The 17,761-nt window shown below is 43.5% G+C and overlaps 1 long non-coding RNA gene across 1 annotated transcript; it reads right to left on the bottom strand.

The window, feature by feature from the left end:
* Positions 1 to 1,528: 1,528 nt before the first annotated feature.
* Positions 1,529 to 4,631, bottom strand: LOC135177087 (uncharacterized). The gene is made up of 3 exons (XR_010302902.1): positions 4,561 to 4,631; positions 2,305 to 2,458; positions 1,529 to 1,797 (listed from the first exon to the last, which is right to left on the bottom strand). It is a non-coding gene; the product is annotated as an uncharacterized LOC135177087 (long non-coding RNA).
* Positions 4,632 to 17,761: the final 13,130 nt, after the last annotated feature.

Raw genomic sequence — 17,761 nt, forward strand, 5'->3', positions numbered from 1 at the left:
AGCGTGTCCAGAGAAGGGTGACGAGGCTGGGGAGAGGCCTTGAGCACAGCCCTACGAGGAGAGGCCGAGGGAGCTGCGATTGTTTAGCCTGGAAAAGAGGAGGCTCAGGGGAGACCTTATTGCTGTCTACAACTACCTGAGGGGAGGTTGTGGCCAGGAGGAGGTTGCTCTCTTCTCTCAGGTGGCCAGTGCCAGAACAAGAGGACACAGCCTCAAGCTATGCCAGGGGAAATTTAGAGAGGAGAAAGTTCTTCACTGAGAGAGTCATTGGCTACTGGAATGGGCTGCCTGGGGAGATGGTGGAATCGCTGTCCCTGGAGCTGTTCAAGGCAGGATTGGACATGGCACTTGAGCTCCGTGGTAAAGGGTTGGACTTGATGATCTATGAGGTCTCTTCCAACCTTGGTGACACTGTGATACTGTGATACTGTGAAGACAATACCATCCCTCATAAATAAAATCTGGTTTACCATGGGATACACTACGCAAAATAGAACATTCCACATATCAAATGTGGAAAAAATGTGTAGGACATAGGTTGGTCAGCACAAGGACAGCAGAAATAGAATCACAGAATGGTTTGGGTTGGAAGATAGAATTTTTCACAGGTACTTTAAATATAGATCTTATATTGCGGAGCACCTCAGCTCCTTAAGACAAAAACTAACCATGCTTAGAACAAAAGCAAACCTGTATCTCAGAATGTTGCTGAAAAGGACCATTACAATTATTTGGTTCACACTTTATTCATTCTCCCTTGAAAAGAAATGAAAAGTAACCTATATCACACAATAGAACTGGTAATATTTGTGTGTCTGCTACCACCTGCTAACAAACAGCACTATTGACTTACCCTACTGTGCTAGTTTGAAGCTAGTTAGAATGTTTTCGTGAGAAGGATTAGATTCAGGCTGTGAAAGGGAAATAGAATGATGTCTACTTCACTCATAGGCTTGCTGAGAGGTATAAAAACAAGAATCCAAACATAGATAAGACACTGCTTCTTCTGCTGGGGAGCTCGGAGATGCATTTTTTTTCTCTCTCTAGCTTCTCTGATGTTTCTCTGATTAATCCACTTTGCTTCCTAACCCCTTGGCCAAACCTCCATTCTTCTTTGGAACTGGAGTAAAGGTTGAGAGAGGTGGGAGAAGATGGAAGGGTGGTTGGGAGCCCCTCCTGGGGACTCAGGTTTCTGGGAGGGTGTTGCAGAGGGGTATTCTGCTGCCTACGCCGATTTTGGCGGAGGGGAGAAATTAATTGGGGTAATATTCTATAAAAATACATATTTATTAAACTCAATATTCTGAACTCTCGCCACCCCCAACCACTGTATATTAATACCAAAAGGATTCTACACGGTCATGGAAACATTCTAGGATTAATAGCTACAGTAACTTGTTAATAACTAGCAAACAGTTCAAACTATAAACAGAGAGAGGATTTTTCCCCGCGGCTTAATGCTGTTTGTGGTCTATATACTATTCGCCCAGCAGAGTGCACTGAAAACTCTTTCTGCTCTATGGCAGAGGCAATAAATGTTACAGAGGCATCAAAACATTTACTCATAAGTTTTGATAAATTATCAGCTACCCTCTGGGGCTACATCACAGCCTATTACTAGTGTCAAATTCTTCAGGGGAGCTTTGCCCGTGGACTTTGAGGCTGGAATCCTCCCAGATTCAGGGGAAATAGTCTCTGACCTTGTGCTGTTGGTTTCTTCTGGATGCTCTCTCCAGGGATATGAAGGCAGGATCTCAGGTGCAGAGGCAGGATTGTCATGGAAGGGTATTCTGCCGCCTACGCTGATTTTGGTGGAGGGGAGAAATTAATTGGTGTGCGATAATGTTCTATAAAAATATATATTTATTAAACTCAATATTCTGAACTCTCGCCACCCCCAACCACTGTATATTAATATTAAAAGGACTCTACACAGTTATGAAAACATTCTAGGATAAATATCTACAGCAACTTATCAATAACTAGCAAACAGGTCAAACTATAAACAGAGAGAGGATTTTTCCCCACGCCAAATACCATTTGGGGTCTACATACTATTTGCCCTATCAGAATGGGCTGAAAACTCTTTCTGCTCTATGGCAGAGACAACGGATTATTACAGAGGCATTACAGCATTTACTTACAATTCTTATTAATCAATAGTCACCCTCCGGGGCTATGTCCCAGCCTATTACTAGTGTCCAAACTTCAGAGGAATTTTGCCCATGGACTTTGAGGCTGGAACCTTCCCAGCTTCTGGGGAAAGGAGATTCTTCCTGGCTTCTGGGGAAATGACTCTCTGACCTTGTTCTCCTAGCAACGGATGCAATCTCTGCCTTTGTGCTGCTGGGTTCTTCTGGATGCTCTGTCCAGGCATTCTTAGCAGGCAGGATCTCAGGTGCAGGAGAAGGATGCCGTGCAGTCTCAGCAGGGGTGTGCCAGAGCTAGCTGAGCAAGGCTAGGGATGAACGATAACAGAAAACACCATGAGCATGGTAGATAAGAGACCATAAAGCAGGCGACTGTGAAGACGCAAAAAGCTGAGTCACAAAGACACCTGAGGAAGACTCATTACTTCAGCCTCACGACCACCAGAAAGACCCCCCAGGAGGATTAGCACCCATGCGCAACAGTTCCAGGAAAAAACACAAACTCCATGGGAAGTGTTTGACTATGTATTAATGTGAGAGTCTAAACCCTATCAACGAAGATAAAGATTGCATCGCCCCTCCTTAATCAACAAAGATAAAGAAGATTGCATCATCTCTCCTTAATCTTGTTACTTCTGGGACTCAGACTCAGGGGCTTGGCCCAAAGCTCAGGGATGCATATCAGCAGACAATACCTTTGAAACTCCTGGACCTCACCCTGGCTGGACTGCCCAGGAAGCCTACATCTTATCTCAGCTACCCCCAAGGGATGTGTATGCAGGGTGTGGACAGGTGTAGCCGAGAGAGGGTGGAGGCCATCCCCCCGGTGACGCCGGACCCCTGCGAATGCATGAGAATGCACAGGAAGATGCCCTGGGGGGCTGCAGCTGGACACTGAGCAGAGAACTGTATAAAAAGGCAGGAGAAATGCCTGCCAAAGTGTGGCATTCCCACCAGACGAAAGTGGGTGGTATTCCCAGTGGACCACCAGTGGCATTCCCACCATACCAAGCATGGCATTCCCACCAGACCATGAGTGGCATCTCCAGTGGACCACCAGTGGCACCTCTCACCGGACCACCGAGGGCAGACCGTCACCAGACCACCACATCTGCACACCACCCGAAGAAACTCTGACAAACTCCACAGAAGATCATCCCTGGGCCATGCACCCATCTCTCTCTCTCCTCTTCATCTGCGACTGAGGGTAATATGATCACAGCCTTTTTCCTTCCCTGCTCCCTCTTCTCTTCTCCATCGTTCTCTTTATCTTTTTCTCTCCCCCTTCTCCCCTCTCTCCCTCTGTTCTGATCTTTCTCTCTCTCCCTCTTCTCCCCTCTCTCCCTCCGTTTTGCCCAACCTTATCCTTTAATAAATAGTTTCATGGTGATATATGGTCTCGTTTGCACCTTAATTTCACAACACAGAATCCGTAAGAACTGGTCTTGCTCCTCCGGATGGAGATACAGTTAATCTCTGCTCCTCCGGACCTTGACAATTAAACTGCTTTGTGAATATGTATGTGAGCGGGAAAGAAAAATCCTGCAGCTGCGTGTGTACAGTGTGCAGCTGCGGAGCTAAACTCCCCTGCGCCCAGCGCTGCTCCTTGCTTGCCAAAATAAAACTCTTTAAACTCATCTCTAAGTTTTTGGTGGCTCAATTTTAACAATTTGGGGGCTTGTCCAGGATCACCAAAACTCCGCAGACTAAGAACCTACGACGGAAAGGTGCACCTCTGCCTTTTTTGCAGACCCTTCTACTGCACTTAGGCTGCGAACTGAGGAATTTGTGAGTTCGCCAGCAAGAGACACGTTGAGACCCGTAACTCTGCGTGTAGATCCGAACGAAGAAGCCTTGGAGTGTGAGTATAAAGCGTGTTCCGTTCGGTCGGGTGGGATTCGGCTGTCTGAAAATGCGTGAGTGAGGTGGAACGCAGTTCTGAAGCGAGTGCGGAGGTTTTTCAATGCCGCGGTTCCAATCCCTCGTGAGAGGCTTGGCCGGTGAAACACCGAAGCGAGTGCAAAGGCGACTGGACAGCCATGGGACAAACTGCTTCCAAGGGGCGGGAGGAGAGGAAGGGACCCAAAAGTTCAAAGATGAGATTACCAGACATTACCCCGAGAGCCCGTTAGGGACAAGGATTACAAACTGGAATAACCATGGGTCCCGAGAAGATAAAACAAAAGAGAAGTTAGTCTATTATTGTATGGTGATATGGCCAAAGGAACTGGTATGTTTGGGTCCTTTGGGGACTGGGCTTGTCAAGCCCTGGCAGTGTTTGAGCAGCAAGGAACCGTTCAGCCCGAAGGAGGCTGGATACGCTGATCTCTGGAAGCAGTCAGCAGAAAGAAAAGTTAAGAAGGGGACAGAAGGGAGAAAGAGGAGGAGTGGGAGCTATTAGACAACCTACCACTCCTGTATGTAGTTCACCCTCTTTGCTGCGGTGCCCGCCTCGGACCCCCCGGCTCTGGCGGCGTCCACTTCAGCCCCCCCTTCCCCCGTGCTGCGGTTGTTTAAGCCCCCCCGCTCTGGCCGCGGCACACACCTAGGCCCCGCCTCTGGTGGCGGCTGCTTTAACCCTGCCCCTTCCCCCTTGCCACAGCCGCTTCAGCCCCCCCCCCCCCCGCCGCTCTGGCCGCGGTGCTGGCCGTAAAGGAAGCAGTCGCCAGAGGACAGAAAATAAACAAAGCCTCTGGGGATCAATAAGGCAAAAAAGAATCCCCCACAGGTTGGGTAGAAAGATTAAGAAAAAGTTTACAGATGTACTCCGGCACAGATCCAATTCCACCTGCTGGAGCAGCCCTCTTGAGAACACAGTTTGTGGCCAATACTGGGAGGGGGACATTAGAAGGAAATTAGAGGAACTAGAAGACTGGTAAGGCAGGGGCTGGAGGATCTTTTGAGAGGATCTTTTAAGAGAAGCCCAGAAGGGATGTGCCCGAAGGGATGCAGAAAAACAGAAAGCAAAGTCTAAGATCTCTGTAGCAGCAGTTAGGAAGTACAAGCTACAACTAAAGAGTTAAAAGGGACAAGGCACAAGGAGCCTCTGGAGAATCAGGGTTTGAAAGAAAGAGAACCTCACCTCCTGTGTGTTATTATTAAATATTGCCTCAAAAAGACACAGGATGAAAAATTATTCAAGGAAGAGTAGAGGTGCCAGGGGCTCTACCTCCTGGGGACCCTGGGACATCGAGAGCCCTTGATAAAATCATTAGTAGGTCCCCAGAGGGAAGAAGTGGAATTTTTAATTGACAAAGGAGCAGAAAGAACAACTGTTAAGAGCATTCCTAAGGGAAATGAGAAGGGAAAGAGAACCTTAACCACAACAGAGGTGGGAGGGGTCCCCATATTAGAAAATGTAGAAATTTAAACTGATAAAAGAACAGAATTGAATGACCTGTTATAGCCTCTCGGGAAGGGACTGGAGCCAGTGATAGACCGGCTCCTGAAACAGGGCTTACTGAACCCTGTATGGCTCCCCATAATACCCCCATTTTACCTGTGAAGAAGCCAGATGGAGCATACAGGCTTGTACAAGATCTGAGAGCAGTGAACCAGAGAACACAGATGAAGTTCCCTGTAGTCCCTAATCCATATACCCTGGTGAGCTGCTTATCTCCGGAACACCAGTGGTATAGTGCTATAGGTTCGAAGGATGCATTTTGGGCCTGCCCATTAAACAAAGCATCCTTAGATTATTTTGCTTTTGAATGGGAGGATCCAGAAACCAGGAGGAAGCAGCAGCTGAGGTGGACTGTGCTACCCCAAGGGTTCACAGAGTCACCTAACTTATTTGGATAAGCTCTGGAAAAGATATTGGAAAAGGTAGATTTAAATCCAGAGATAAAATTATTGCAATATGAGGATGATTTATTGCTTGTTGGGAAATATGAATCAATAGTTAATGAAAACACAATTAAATTGTTGAACTGTTTGGTCCAGAATGGACTCAAAGTATCTAAAGGAAAACTCCAGTATGCAAAGCAGGAAGTAAAATACTTGGGGCACTGGCTGAAGAAAGGAGAAAAAAGGTTAGAAACCTTTCCTCCTATCTGTAAATGGGTGAACCAAAGGGCATATGGAGTGTGGGTCCAGGGCTGGGCTGGAAGGAAGAAACCAGTAGCATACTGTTCCAAATGGTTAGACCCTGTTAGTAGAGGGTGGCCTGCCTGTGTACAGTCTATAGTGGCCACAGCTTTGTTAGTAGAAGAGGTTAGAAAGATAACTTTTAAATTCCCCTCCCAAGGTATTTACCCTGCATAATGTAAGGGAAATTATGCAACAAAAAGTGGAAAAGTGGTAAACAGATAGCAGGATGCTTAAATAAGAGGCAATAGATTCCCTTCAATTAGAATTGGGCATTATAGGGGCCCAAAACCCAGCTCAATTTTATTTGGGCAACCCAGCTCAAAGTTAGAGCATGATTATCTTAAAGTGACAGAACTGGAGGTGAAGGTGAGGCCTGATTTAAAGGATTATGAGCTCAGAGAAGGGGAAAAATTATTTATAGGTGGATCTTCAAGAGTGATAGAAGGACAACAAAAATTAGGATATGAGATTGTGGGAATGGACTTAGAGGTTAAGGAATCAGGACCCCTGAGCCCTGGGTGGTCAGCTCAGGCTTGTGAATTGTATGTTTTATATAGAGCATTTGAACTTCTAGAAGGAAAAGTGGGAAATGAGATGATGTTTGGAATGCCATATACTCAGGGGATGCCTATGGATGAAAAGCTAGTTGGAGACTGCAACATCTCTGAATATGTTAAAGCATTGGCAGAAAGAATAAAGGCGCTCAGAGATATTGGTGCTTTAATTCAAACACCATCCCTGGGTTTCCCAGTGCACGACATTAAACTGGGAGAAAAGGTGCTGATAAAAACTTGAAAAGCTGAACCACGAGTCCCTCAATGGGAAGGACCCTTTGAAGTCTTACTAACCACTGATACAGCAGTAAGGCCTACAGAAAAGGGATGGACCCATATCTGCCAGATCAAAAGGAGTAAATCCAGTTATAGATGGCAGGTAACTTTGACACCAGGGGGGACAACTATTAAACTAAAAAGGAAGACTGAATGAGTTATGACAGACTGTCAAGGAAACTAAAACCACTCCTGAGGAAACTATTAAGAATTCATGGGTCTGGAAGATCTTGATGATCTTTATAGAAATCCACAGAGATGGTTAAGGAGGGGAGGAAATAAAAACAAAATTTAACTTGAATTGGAACAAAAGTCATGTAAGCATTGTGCAGCCGAGCTTGAATGGTGCTATGTACGGTGTGGATTGTGTGCAAGACACTGATGGGAACATAAAGATTGACTCCTGAGGGAAGGAGTCTGTATGGCTTGCAAATGGCATTTAGAGAAACTTAGGAGTAGAGGAGAAACTTTATTTTCTTGGCATTACACTTCACTACCTGAAGGGGCATTGTAGCCAGGTGGGGGGTGGCCTCTTCTCCCAGGCAACCAGCAATAGAACAAGGGGACACAGTCTCAAGTTGTGCCAGGGTAGGTATAGGCTGGATGTTAGGAAGAAGTTCTTCACAGAGAGAGTGATTTCCCATTGGAATGGGCTGCCCGGGGAGGTGGTGGAGGCACCGTCCCTGGGGGTCGTCAAGAAAAGACTGGATGAGGCACTTGGTGCCATGGTCTAGTTGACTGGATAGGGCTGGGTGCTAGGTTGGACTGGATGATCTTGGAGGTCTCTTCCAACCTGGTTGATTCTATGATGATTCTATGATTCAGCACGGTACGACATCATCCCCAGATCAAATGTTCGAAGATAAAGAAGGACTAATGGAAGCAATCAGATGTTGCACTCTACAAAGGCTATAATGTAAAATAAAGTAGTACCAGTAAAAAGTGTTGTTATAACCCAAGTATGTAAGTTTCCCTGATATGGGGAAAAGAGAGAAAAAAGCCTGTATAGAAATGAGTAAAGCTGGAATATAGTTATACATCAGACTATGACCGGAAATAACTTGATTAATAAGGAATTGAAAAGAAACTTCTTTAACTCTGTGTTGGGGAGGGTATTTCTTGTTTCACTGATCACAGAAATCGCCATCCAGACGGCTGAGAAAAGGTGGACACACACCTCCCAAGGAGAAGACATCCCCAACTCGCTGATCCCATGTATAGAAAAAGGGGTGCAATCTTTTTTTTTTTTATATGACAAGCATGAAAGATCTTTATGTATATATGTATATGTAAGTTGTAATGAAAATTGGTGGCACCATTGTAGGTGTAACTGCCCCCATCAAGGGTACTGGGGTTTTAAGTAAAATTGAAAGGGGAATTAACTGATAGGAATATTATCAACTGGATACTCAGGTAGAAGAGCAGGAGTGTGGAGGTACTGCGCAACCCAAGAATCAAGAGGACACACAGAGAGGAGAGCCTCTTAAGTCCCTTGAACAATACTCTTGCTGTCGAGAAGATGATATACCCCGTTGCTCAAAGCAACCAAGTAGACGGAGGAGACAGAGGGGTAAAAGTGTGGGGAATGGCTGGAATAATGCTTGGCCTCCTCAAGTCTGGGACCACAGGTCCCTGCCTAAAATGCCACCAAACGGTGAGGCATGGAAGACAAACTCTTGTCGCCTTTACCCCCCACACCCATATTAATGCAGTTTGTTATAATATGCAACAATTAGAAATTTGTTCTTTAGGGGGACGCAGCTTTTGGGTAGGCCACAACCTAGCAATAGGGGGTACCCAAATGATGGAACAATGACCGTGGAAAGGAGAGTTGTTAACCCCAGCCCAGTTGCTTGAGTGGAACCGGACTGAGGTTACAGAATCACATGTCCTGAAGGATGAATGTTAAACAATGAGGTAATTGGGCATTGTTGTATTAAGCAAAAAGGAGATGTATTCCAAAAAGGGTAGGAGAATTAGGTTGTAGGAACCTGTTAACAACTAACGGTAGTTCTGCCTCACATTGGTGGCCACATAGCCCTAAGGGGTATTGGAATAAGAATTGTAGTAATGAAACTGTGTGTTATCATTCACAAAATAACAGTAACCCTTTTATGGAGATAATTGGACTAAAGGATTTTTGGAAAAACCCTCAAAGGAATGATTCTGCAAGGCAAGCACCAGGATTTGTGGAAAGAGGGCCTATGCAGAATTGCCAGGAAAGTGGAAGAGGGTCTGTGCTATTGGATTAATATAACCAGCCTTCTTTCGGTTATCAAAATCTTAGTGGAAACAAGTGGGGTTTATTTTATGTGATTCTTGCTTTATTTGCTTGAGCCAGACACCAGCACAAGAAATGCAGGGAGACTGGGGAGGGTCAGGCATAAAAATGTATGTCCTCAAGAAAGAGGAAGAAGAGAGTCGAAGTCAAGTGGAAAGAGTACTTAGAAGGACAGAAGCATTGACACAGGTAAATATGATCAAAAAGAAAATGGGGGATTGTGAAAAATGGTACCTGTGTCAATAAAAGAATGGCAAGGCAGAATATAAGAGTATGAGAAAATGAAAATATGTCACTATGCGAATGGCAGAGCAGGGTGTGTCGGAGCTAAGCTGGAGACTTGGAACCTACAAGCGATAACAGAAAGCGCTGTGAAGAGATAGCCCCCTGTGAATAGGGGACATGAACAAAACAGGGGGGTGCCAGAGCTAGCTGAGCAAGGCCAGGGATGAACGATAACAGAAAACACCATGAGCATGGTAGATAAGAGACCATAAAGCAGGTGACTGTGAAGACGCAAAAAGCTGAGTCACAAAGACACCTGAGGAAGACTCGTTACTTCAGCCTCACAACCACCAGAAAGACCCCCAGGAGGATTAGCAGGCATGCGCAACAGTTCCAGGAAAAACCACAAACTCCATGGGAAGTGTTTGACTATGTATTAAACTGCTTTGTGAACATGTATGTGAGCGGGAAATAAAAATCCTGCAGCACCATGTGTACAGTGCGCAGCTGCGGAGCTAAACTCCCCTGCGCCCAGCGCTGCTCCTTGCTTGCCAAAATAAAACTCCTTAAACTTATCTCTAAGTTTTTGTTGGCTCAATTTTAACACTTGTATATTCTGCTAAGCTGTAAATATAAACTTCATTCAAATTTCCAGAACCGGATGAGTGTAGTCTCGGTGATTTCCACAGTGGGGGGGGGGGGCCGCCAGGAAACACCCAAACCACTACACCTACTCAGTCTTTAAGAAAGTTTCCACTGATACTACAGTGGCTTGCAGTAGAGGCTGCATGATTTTAATTTAATACAGTATGTAGTAGCCATAAACCTAGCTTGTCCACATCACAGACTCACCAGGGACTTGATATTCCACTTACACTGCAGCTACCATATACTTCATTCACTGAAGCCCTTCAGCTATTGCAGGTGTTTAGCCATTAATGACAAGAAATTGATTTCTTATTTCCAAAACTTAGAAGTAATTTGTTACATCAGCCCTGAGACTTTCCAAAGTCAGTTTCTTCCTGTGGAATCAAAATGCCTTTTCCCCACGGTCTGAAAATTAAAAGTACAATGGTAGCAGGAAATGACCACTTTGCATATTACTTAATTTTACAGTGCTTTAAATATATGCCTTGATTATCCTGTAATAGGTAATTGTAATTGTTTAATCAAGAAACATTTTAATAGAGTGTTAAGTATGCCTAGCAGCAAACGGTAGTGTAGATACAGCTGTTGTAAATCAGGAAATATGCCTTACTATAGAGGTCATGCTATATATGGTAATGTGCAAAGAATAAGCTAGCTAACTGCTAAAAATTTCAAGGACTAAGCTTTAGGTACATCCTTAATTTTGAGATAAGAGAGAACATGCCACATGTGGGACTCAGGACATTAATCAGTCATATTCCAAGGACTAAGCTTTAGATACATCCTTAATTTTGAGATAAGAGAGAACATGCCACATATGGGACTCGGACATTAATCAGTCATAGTCCAAGGACTAAGCTTTAATTTTGAGAAAACATGCCACATACGGGATTCGAGACATTAACCAGCCAAAGAAGTCCATATTTGGAGACGGGTTAACCAGAGGACACCTGAGGAGGACTGCTTACTTCATCCTCAACGACCACCAGAAGGGAAGGAAGACCCTAACCCAAAAGAAGGAACATGCACAGAAAGGATGGATTTATGTAATTTGCAGGGCGGAACAACGCAGACAACATAGTATAAATATAGGCTGATTAAGAGACTTGTCACGGCAGTTGGCGGAGCGGTGACTCCCCTGTCGTCCAGCGCTGTAACTTTGCTCATATTCTACTTGCCTAATTGAATAAATTTGTAATCTGGGCACTTTGATTTTGAGTCATTCTCAATTTATAACAATTGGTGCCGTGACTCGGATCAGGGAAAGCAGTCTCTGACTCTGTGGGAAGGCGCCTCTCGGGCTTAACCCGAGGTCCTGCTAGAAGGAAGAGAATTTGCTTCAACCTGACCGACGAACCTAAAACAGAATATTGAGCAAAGTGGAAAACCAGTCAATCCCATAAATTTTTGTGCACAGAAGTCCGGACGAAGACGCAGGACGCGTGAGTATACTGCACAAGGGTTGCAGGGGTACCGTTCGGGCGGGATTGTGTGTTCCCGGAGCCTGGACGAAGACGCAGGACGCGTGAGTATACTGCACAAGGGTTGCAGGGGTACCGTTCGGGCAGGATTGTGTGTTCCCGGAGTACAGCAACTGAGAGGGGGGCCGTCAGCTCGGCACCAACCCAAGCAAAGTGCGGACCCTTTAGTACTGCGGTTCCCATATCCCGCGAGGGACTGGGCCAGGAATAAGGGGAGCGAGTGTGTGTGTGACTGTTGGTACTCCGGAAGATGGGAGCAAGGGGGGGGCAAGTCCTCTGATGCCATGGGCTTGCTGCCCAAGGAAACCCCCTTTTGTACAAGGATATGGGGGGGGAAAGAGATTAGTAAGAATGTGTTCTGGCCAACTTTTGGGTCCTCAGAGGATTGGGTCAGACAAAAATTGAATATTTGGGTCAATAATAAATGACCCTTTAATCCAGAAGAAAGTCAGTATGCAGAAGTTTGGATAAAAACACCAGAGCAAACTGCCTCATTATTCCCCTTAAAGGAAACAGGCAATAAAAAGGAGGAAAAGAAAGCTCTGGCTCCACATCAACAATTGAGTTAACTGAAACCCCTACTCCTCCCAGACAACGAACTAGAAGCCAGAAAGATGCCGTGCAATACCCTTTAAGGGAAATGCCTATGGGAGGACCTCAACCAACAATAGGGTACATTTCTGTACCTCTGAATTCAGGGGACTTGAGAGATTTTAAGAAAAATGAAATGGGTAAACTAATTGAAGACCCATTAGGAGTAGCAGAGAGATTGGATCAATTCCTAGGTCCTAATTTTTATACTTGGGATGAGATACAGTCTATAATTAGTCAGTTTTTTACAACAGAAGAAAAAGACATGATCAGAAGAACTTGTATGAGGATTTGGGATGCTCAACATGCCCAGGGACCTCAAGCAGACACTAAGTGGCCACTACAACGGCCGAATTGGAATAACCAGGATCCATTACATCGGACCCACATGTAAGATTTAAGAACTATTATAATCTAGGGAATTAGGGAAGCTGTGCCGCAGGGCCAAAATATTAATAAAGCATTCAATGAAAGATAGAAGAAAGATGAAAGTCCAACCAAATGGTTGGAAAGATTAAGTAAAGCATTGCAGTTGTATTCAGGAGTGGATCCTGATAATCCAATTGGACAAGCCCTGCTGAAAACTCAGTTCGTAGTTAAATCATGGGAGGATATTAGGAGAAAAATTGAGAAGTTAGAAGATTGGCAGGATAAAGGTTTAGATGAACTTTTGAGGGAAGCACAGAAAGTGTACGTTAGGAGAGAAGAAGAAAGTCAGAAAAGACAGGTTAAGTTGATGGCAGCTGCAGTCAGAGAAGGAAACAGGGGCAATAAAACCCCTGAGCGAAAAACGGTAGGAGCCAGAATGAGAAATTCAGATGAGGAAGTGAAGAAAAGAGAATCAGTAACTTGTTACTACTGTAATAAGAAAGGGCATATTAAGAGAAACTGCAGAGAAAGGACTAAAGATGAGGAGATACAGAAAATAGAATAGGGAAGTCAGGGGTTCTATCTTTTAGGGGACCGGAGTCATCGGGAGCCCTTGATAAAGATCAAAATAGGTCCTCAAAAGCAAGAATTTACATTCTTAGTACATACTGGAGCTGGAAAATCAACAATTCAAACCCTCCCCTGGGGATGTGAAATTTCTAATTAAGTGAGGATAAATTACCTCGCTGGAACACAGAAGAGGGAGATAAGATATGACAGTTAAAAATAGAATTGAGTCAGGCTCCAGCCTTACAATTACCAGACTTAAAGCGGCCGTTTCATCTGTTTGTGAACCTAAGTGAAGGAACGGCTCTAGGGGTATTGACTCAGGAATGGGCTGGACAAAAGAAACCAGTAACATACATCTCAAAAGTGTTAGACCCCGTGAGTCGGGGCTGGCCCAGTTGTTTACAAATTATAGTTGCAAGAGACTAACAAAACTACCTTTGGGGGAGAAGTCATTTTATATGCCCCCCATAACATCAGGGGAGTATTACAACTGAAAGCTGAAAAGTGGTTGACAGATAGCAGGCTTCTGAAATATGAAAGAATCTTAATAGAATCCCCCAGGTTAAATCTAAAATCGACTGCTGCTGTTAACCCTGCCAAATTCTTGTATCCAGGAAAAGAAGAAACATTGGTCCATGATTGTTTACAAACTAATGAGCAACAAACTAGGATAAGACCTGACTTAGAAGAAGAACTTGACAAGGGAGAAATTCTTTTTGTGGATGGATCATCCCGGATTGTAGAAGGGAAAAGAATATCAGGATATGCCATTGTCCAGTTGCTTAAAGGAGAATTCAAACTTAAGGAATCAGGACCCTTAAGTGCTAGTTGGTCGGCGCAAGCCTGTGAACTATATGCCCTATGGAAAGCCTTAGAACACTTAAAAGGGAAAGAGGGAACCACATATACTGATTCTAAGTATGCCTTTGGAGTAGTACACACGTTTGGAGAAATCTGGGAAGAAAGAGGTTTTATAAACTCACAAGGAAAAGGATTGATTCATCAGGAATTAGTTAAGAGAGTTTTGGGAGCATTAAAAGGACCGCAGAAAATAGCAATTGTGCATGTAAAAGGTCACCAAAGGGGAACTAATTATCAGATTAGAGGAACTAACACGGCTGATACAGAAGCAAAGAAGCAGCCGGGAATATACACCTTATATTAACAATGGCCTTCAAAATAAGAACTATGGAAAGAGTTTTGATCTAAATGAAAAGGAAAAATTAAAACAAATGGAGGTAGTAGAAAGAGATGGCAAATTTATACTGCCAGACAGGCGGGAAGTTTTACCCAAGGGACTAGCTGTAGATATACTTACTAGAATACATGAGAAGACTCACTGGGGAGCCCAAGCTTTGGTGGACCATTTTGAGCAACAATATACATGTGTAGGAGTCCACAACTTGGCAAAAGGTGTGATACTTTCCTGTGGAACCTGTCTCAAAGTGAATCATAGCCGTAAACAACAGAAGCCCCTTGGTGGGAGACCCTCTGCCTACTGACCCTTCTCGAATATACAAATTGATTTTACTGAATTACCTAAAGTTGGAAGATATAAATATTTATTGATAATAGTGGACCATTTGACAAATTATGTAGAAGCATTTCCAACTGCTAGAGCTACTGCAAATCAGGTAATTAAAATTTTACTTGAAAACATCATACCAAGATATGGGGTACCTCTAATTATTGACTCAGATAGGGGACCTCATTTTATTTCAAAAATTATTCGAGAATTGGTCGAAGTATTAGGGATTAAATGGGACTACCATACTCCGTGGCATCCACAAAGCTCGGGAAAGGTAGAAAGAATGAATGCAGAAATTAAAAGTACTTTGACTAAATTGATGGTAGAAACAAAGTTATCATGGGTAAAGTGTTTACCAGTGGCATTGTTGATTTTGAGAACAAGACCAAGGACGGATCTGGGGGTATCATCATTCGAAATGTTATATGGGATGCCTTATAGGATTGAGAATCCTCAGGATAATGTATTAATAAGGGACCAAAAATTACAAGAATATATATCAAAATTGGCTGAACATAGGGAAATGTTGTGGAAAAAGGGATTGATTGTCCAGAGACCACCATTGAATTTGAAAATACATAATATTACACCAGGTGAATGGGTGATGATTAAAACCTGGAAAGAAGAAATTTTGAAACTTAAATGGGAAGGACCTTATCTTGTGTTGCTCACTACAGAAACAGCGGTTCGAACTGCTGAATCTGGATGGACGCATGCCAGCCGAATTAAGGGACCAGTGTCACCCCAGTGGAAGACAACCAGTGTTCCTGGCGACACCAGAATAATCTTGAAGAGATATGATTATAGATCCTCTTGAATACGTTTTTGACCAATTTCGTTCTTTACCTTTAGGAGTACAATTTACAATAGCGTTTTCAATAGCTGTCTTACTTTCTTTGTTAGTATTTTATTTGTGGAAAATTGTAAAGTGTGGATACGGTGTGTGTTCATGAACCAAGATAATAGTGAAAGGGATTGGGCATTATATGACAGATGTGTTAGATTCACCAAGGACCCCACTATAGTTATATGTAATACAGATGTATTGATCTTTTGTGGAAAACCAGGGTGCATATGCTATCCATTTGTTTGTTTTAAATGCAAAAAGTGCTGAGAAAAATGGTGGGAGAGGGGTGTGTGAGTGGTGTTACAAAGAAGAGCGACAACTCACACATCAAACTTTACAATTTTTAGAATCAAGAAATCTGCCTTTATTGTGGGATCCATTACATTGGATTTACGAAACTTTCGGAATAAATCCTAATTTCTATAGTCTCAGCCCACAAGAATCAATACCATTTGTGATTGAATTAGTTCAGGTCCACTGCCAAAAGGAAGTTCTAGCTGCTGGATGTTCTGAGTATATGGTTAAGGTGAAGGCCTGGCCAGCATATCTCAGAAGATTAAATAAAAAGGGCAAGTTACTCCGGACGGATGACTCTTGCTGCCAAGAAGATGGAACACCTCGTGGCTTGCTGCAACCAGGTCGACAAGCCAGGCAGAGGAGGATCCAGGAAGGAGCATGGAATAAAAAGAAAGCATTGGCAGAACTTCCTAAGGACTGGTGAGCTAAATAATACAAAACTTCAAAAATGTTTGACCATTTTTTGCATTTACTCACTCATCTGGATGGCTCCAATAGTTGAAGCAGGGAATCCTCATGAACCCTGGAGGTGGATAATATATCAGTTGGAACTTGGGAAAATAATTGCAACCTATCAGGGAGTGGGGACTCCGACATTTAACATCACGTCATGTCAAATGATAATATCTTTGTGTGAAAAATTTGAATCAGTTAATCGACTGGCGAGAGCCAGGGGAAATGAATTATCTTTATATTTCTGTCCTGCTTCAAACCCTGGAAAAAGCTATTGTAATTATCCAGGGCAGTATTACTGTGGATATTGGGGTTGCGAAACCATAGCACTTGAGTGGGGAGTTCAACGAGATCCTGATCTCCAGCTGGAATGGCTTCCCAAAAATTGTAAACCACCTACTTATTCCCATAATGGAGATATTATGGGAAAAGCCTATCCAGCAAATTGCACTAGTTTAAAATTAATTGTCAAAACGCCTCTGAAAAGAGAATGGAAGTTGGGAAACTTTGGGGAGTTAGAGTAAGAGAGCCAGGAGAAGATAGAGGAGGATTCATAAAAATAATTAAACAACGGCTCTTACATGACCCAATAGCCATAGGCCCAAATACATATCTAAATCCAGGTTCCACCAGAGTAATATCTCTGGTAACAGACCCTCAAAATATTAATGGTACGAAGAACACCACCTATAGATCTAAACCTTCTAACACAACTCAAACACCATCAGTAACATCAGCAATATTATCTAAAGATATGATTCCCATACAGAATGATCCATTATGGAATTTGATGGAAACTTCATATCAGGTACTTAATCGAAGCGAACCAAACTTAACTGAAAGTTGCTGGCTATGTTATAGTATGAGACCACCTTTTTACGAAGCAGTAGGAAGAACGGAAAGGATACAATGGTCAAAAGGTACTAACCCAGCAGAATGCGACTGGGATGAGCAGAGGAACCAGACCCAGGGAATAACTTTGCAAATGGTAAGAGGACAAGGGAAATGTGTAGGAGAAGTTCCCGACAGATACAAACTGTTATGTAATTACACTATTGGAAAAGTTGCCTTGGAAAGTGCTAGGAATAGAACATATAAGTGGATAATTCCAGCTGAAGGAGCTAAGTGGGTATGTTCTGATGCAGGAGTCACTCCTTGCTTATCCCTCCAGATTTTTGAGGTATCTCAATTCTGCATACAGGTCTCTATAGTTCCTAGAATTATGTACCATACTCCTGAAGAGGTGTACCATTATTTTGAACGGGGATTACCCGTAAGTCCAAGGGAACCCCTCACTGCTATAACCATAGCTACTCTGTTAGTAGCAGGAGGTGTGGGAGCAGGAACTGGAATTGCTTCAATAGTGAGAAGCCAGGAAATAAAATCATTACAATTGGCTGTG

The sequence above is a fragment of the Pogoniulus pusillus genome, chromosome 7 (genome assembly GCF_015220805.1).
Source record: "Pogoniulus pusillus isolate bPogPus1 chromosome 7, bPogPus1.pri, whole genome shotgun sequence".
Lineage (NCBI taxonomy): Eukaryota > Metazoa > Chordata > Aves > Piciformes > Lybiidae > Pogoniulus > Pogoniulus pusillus.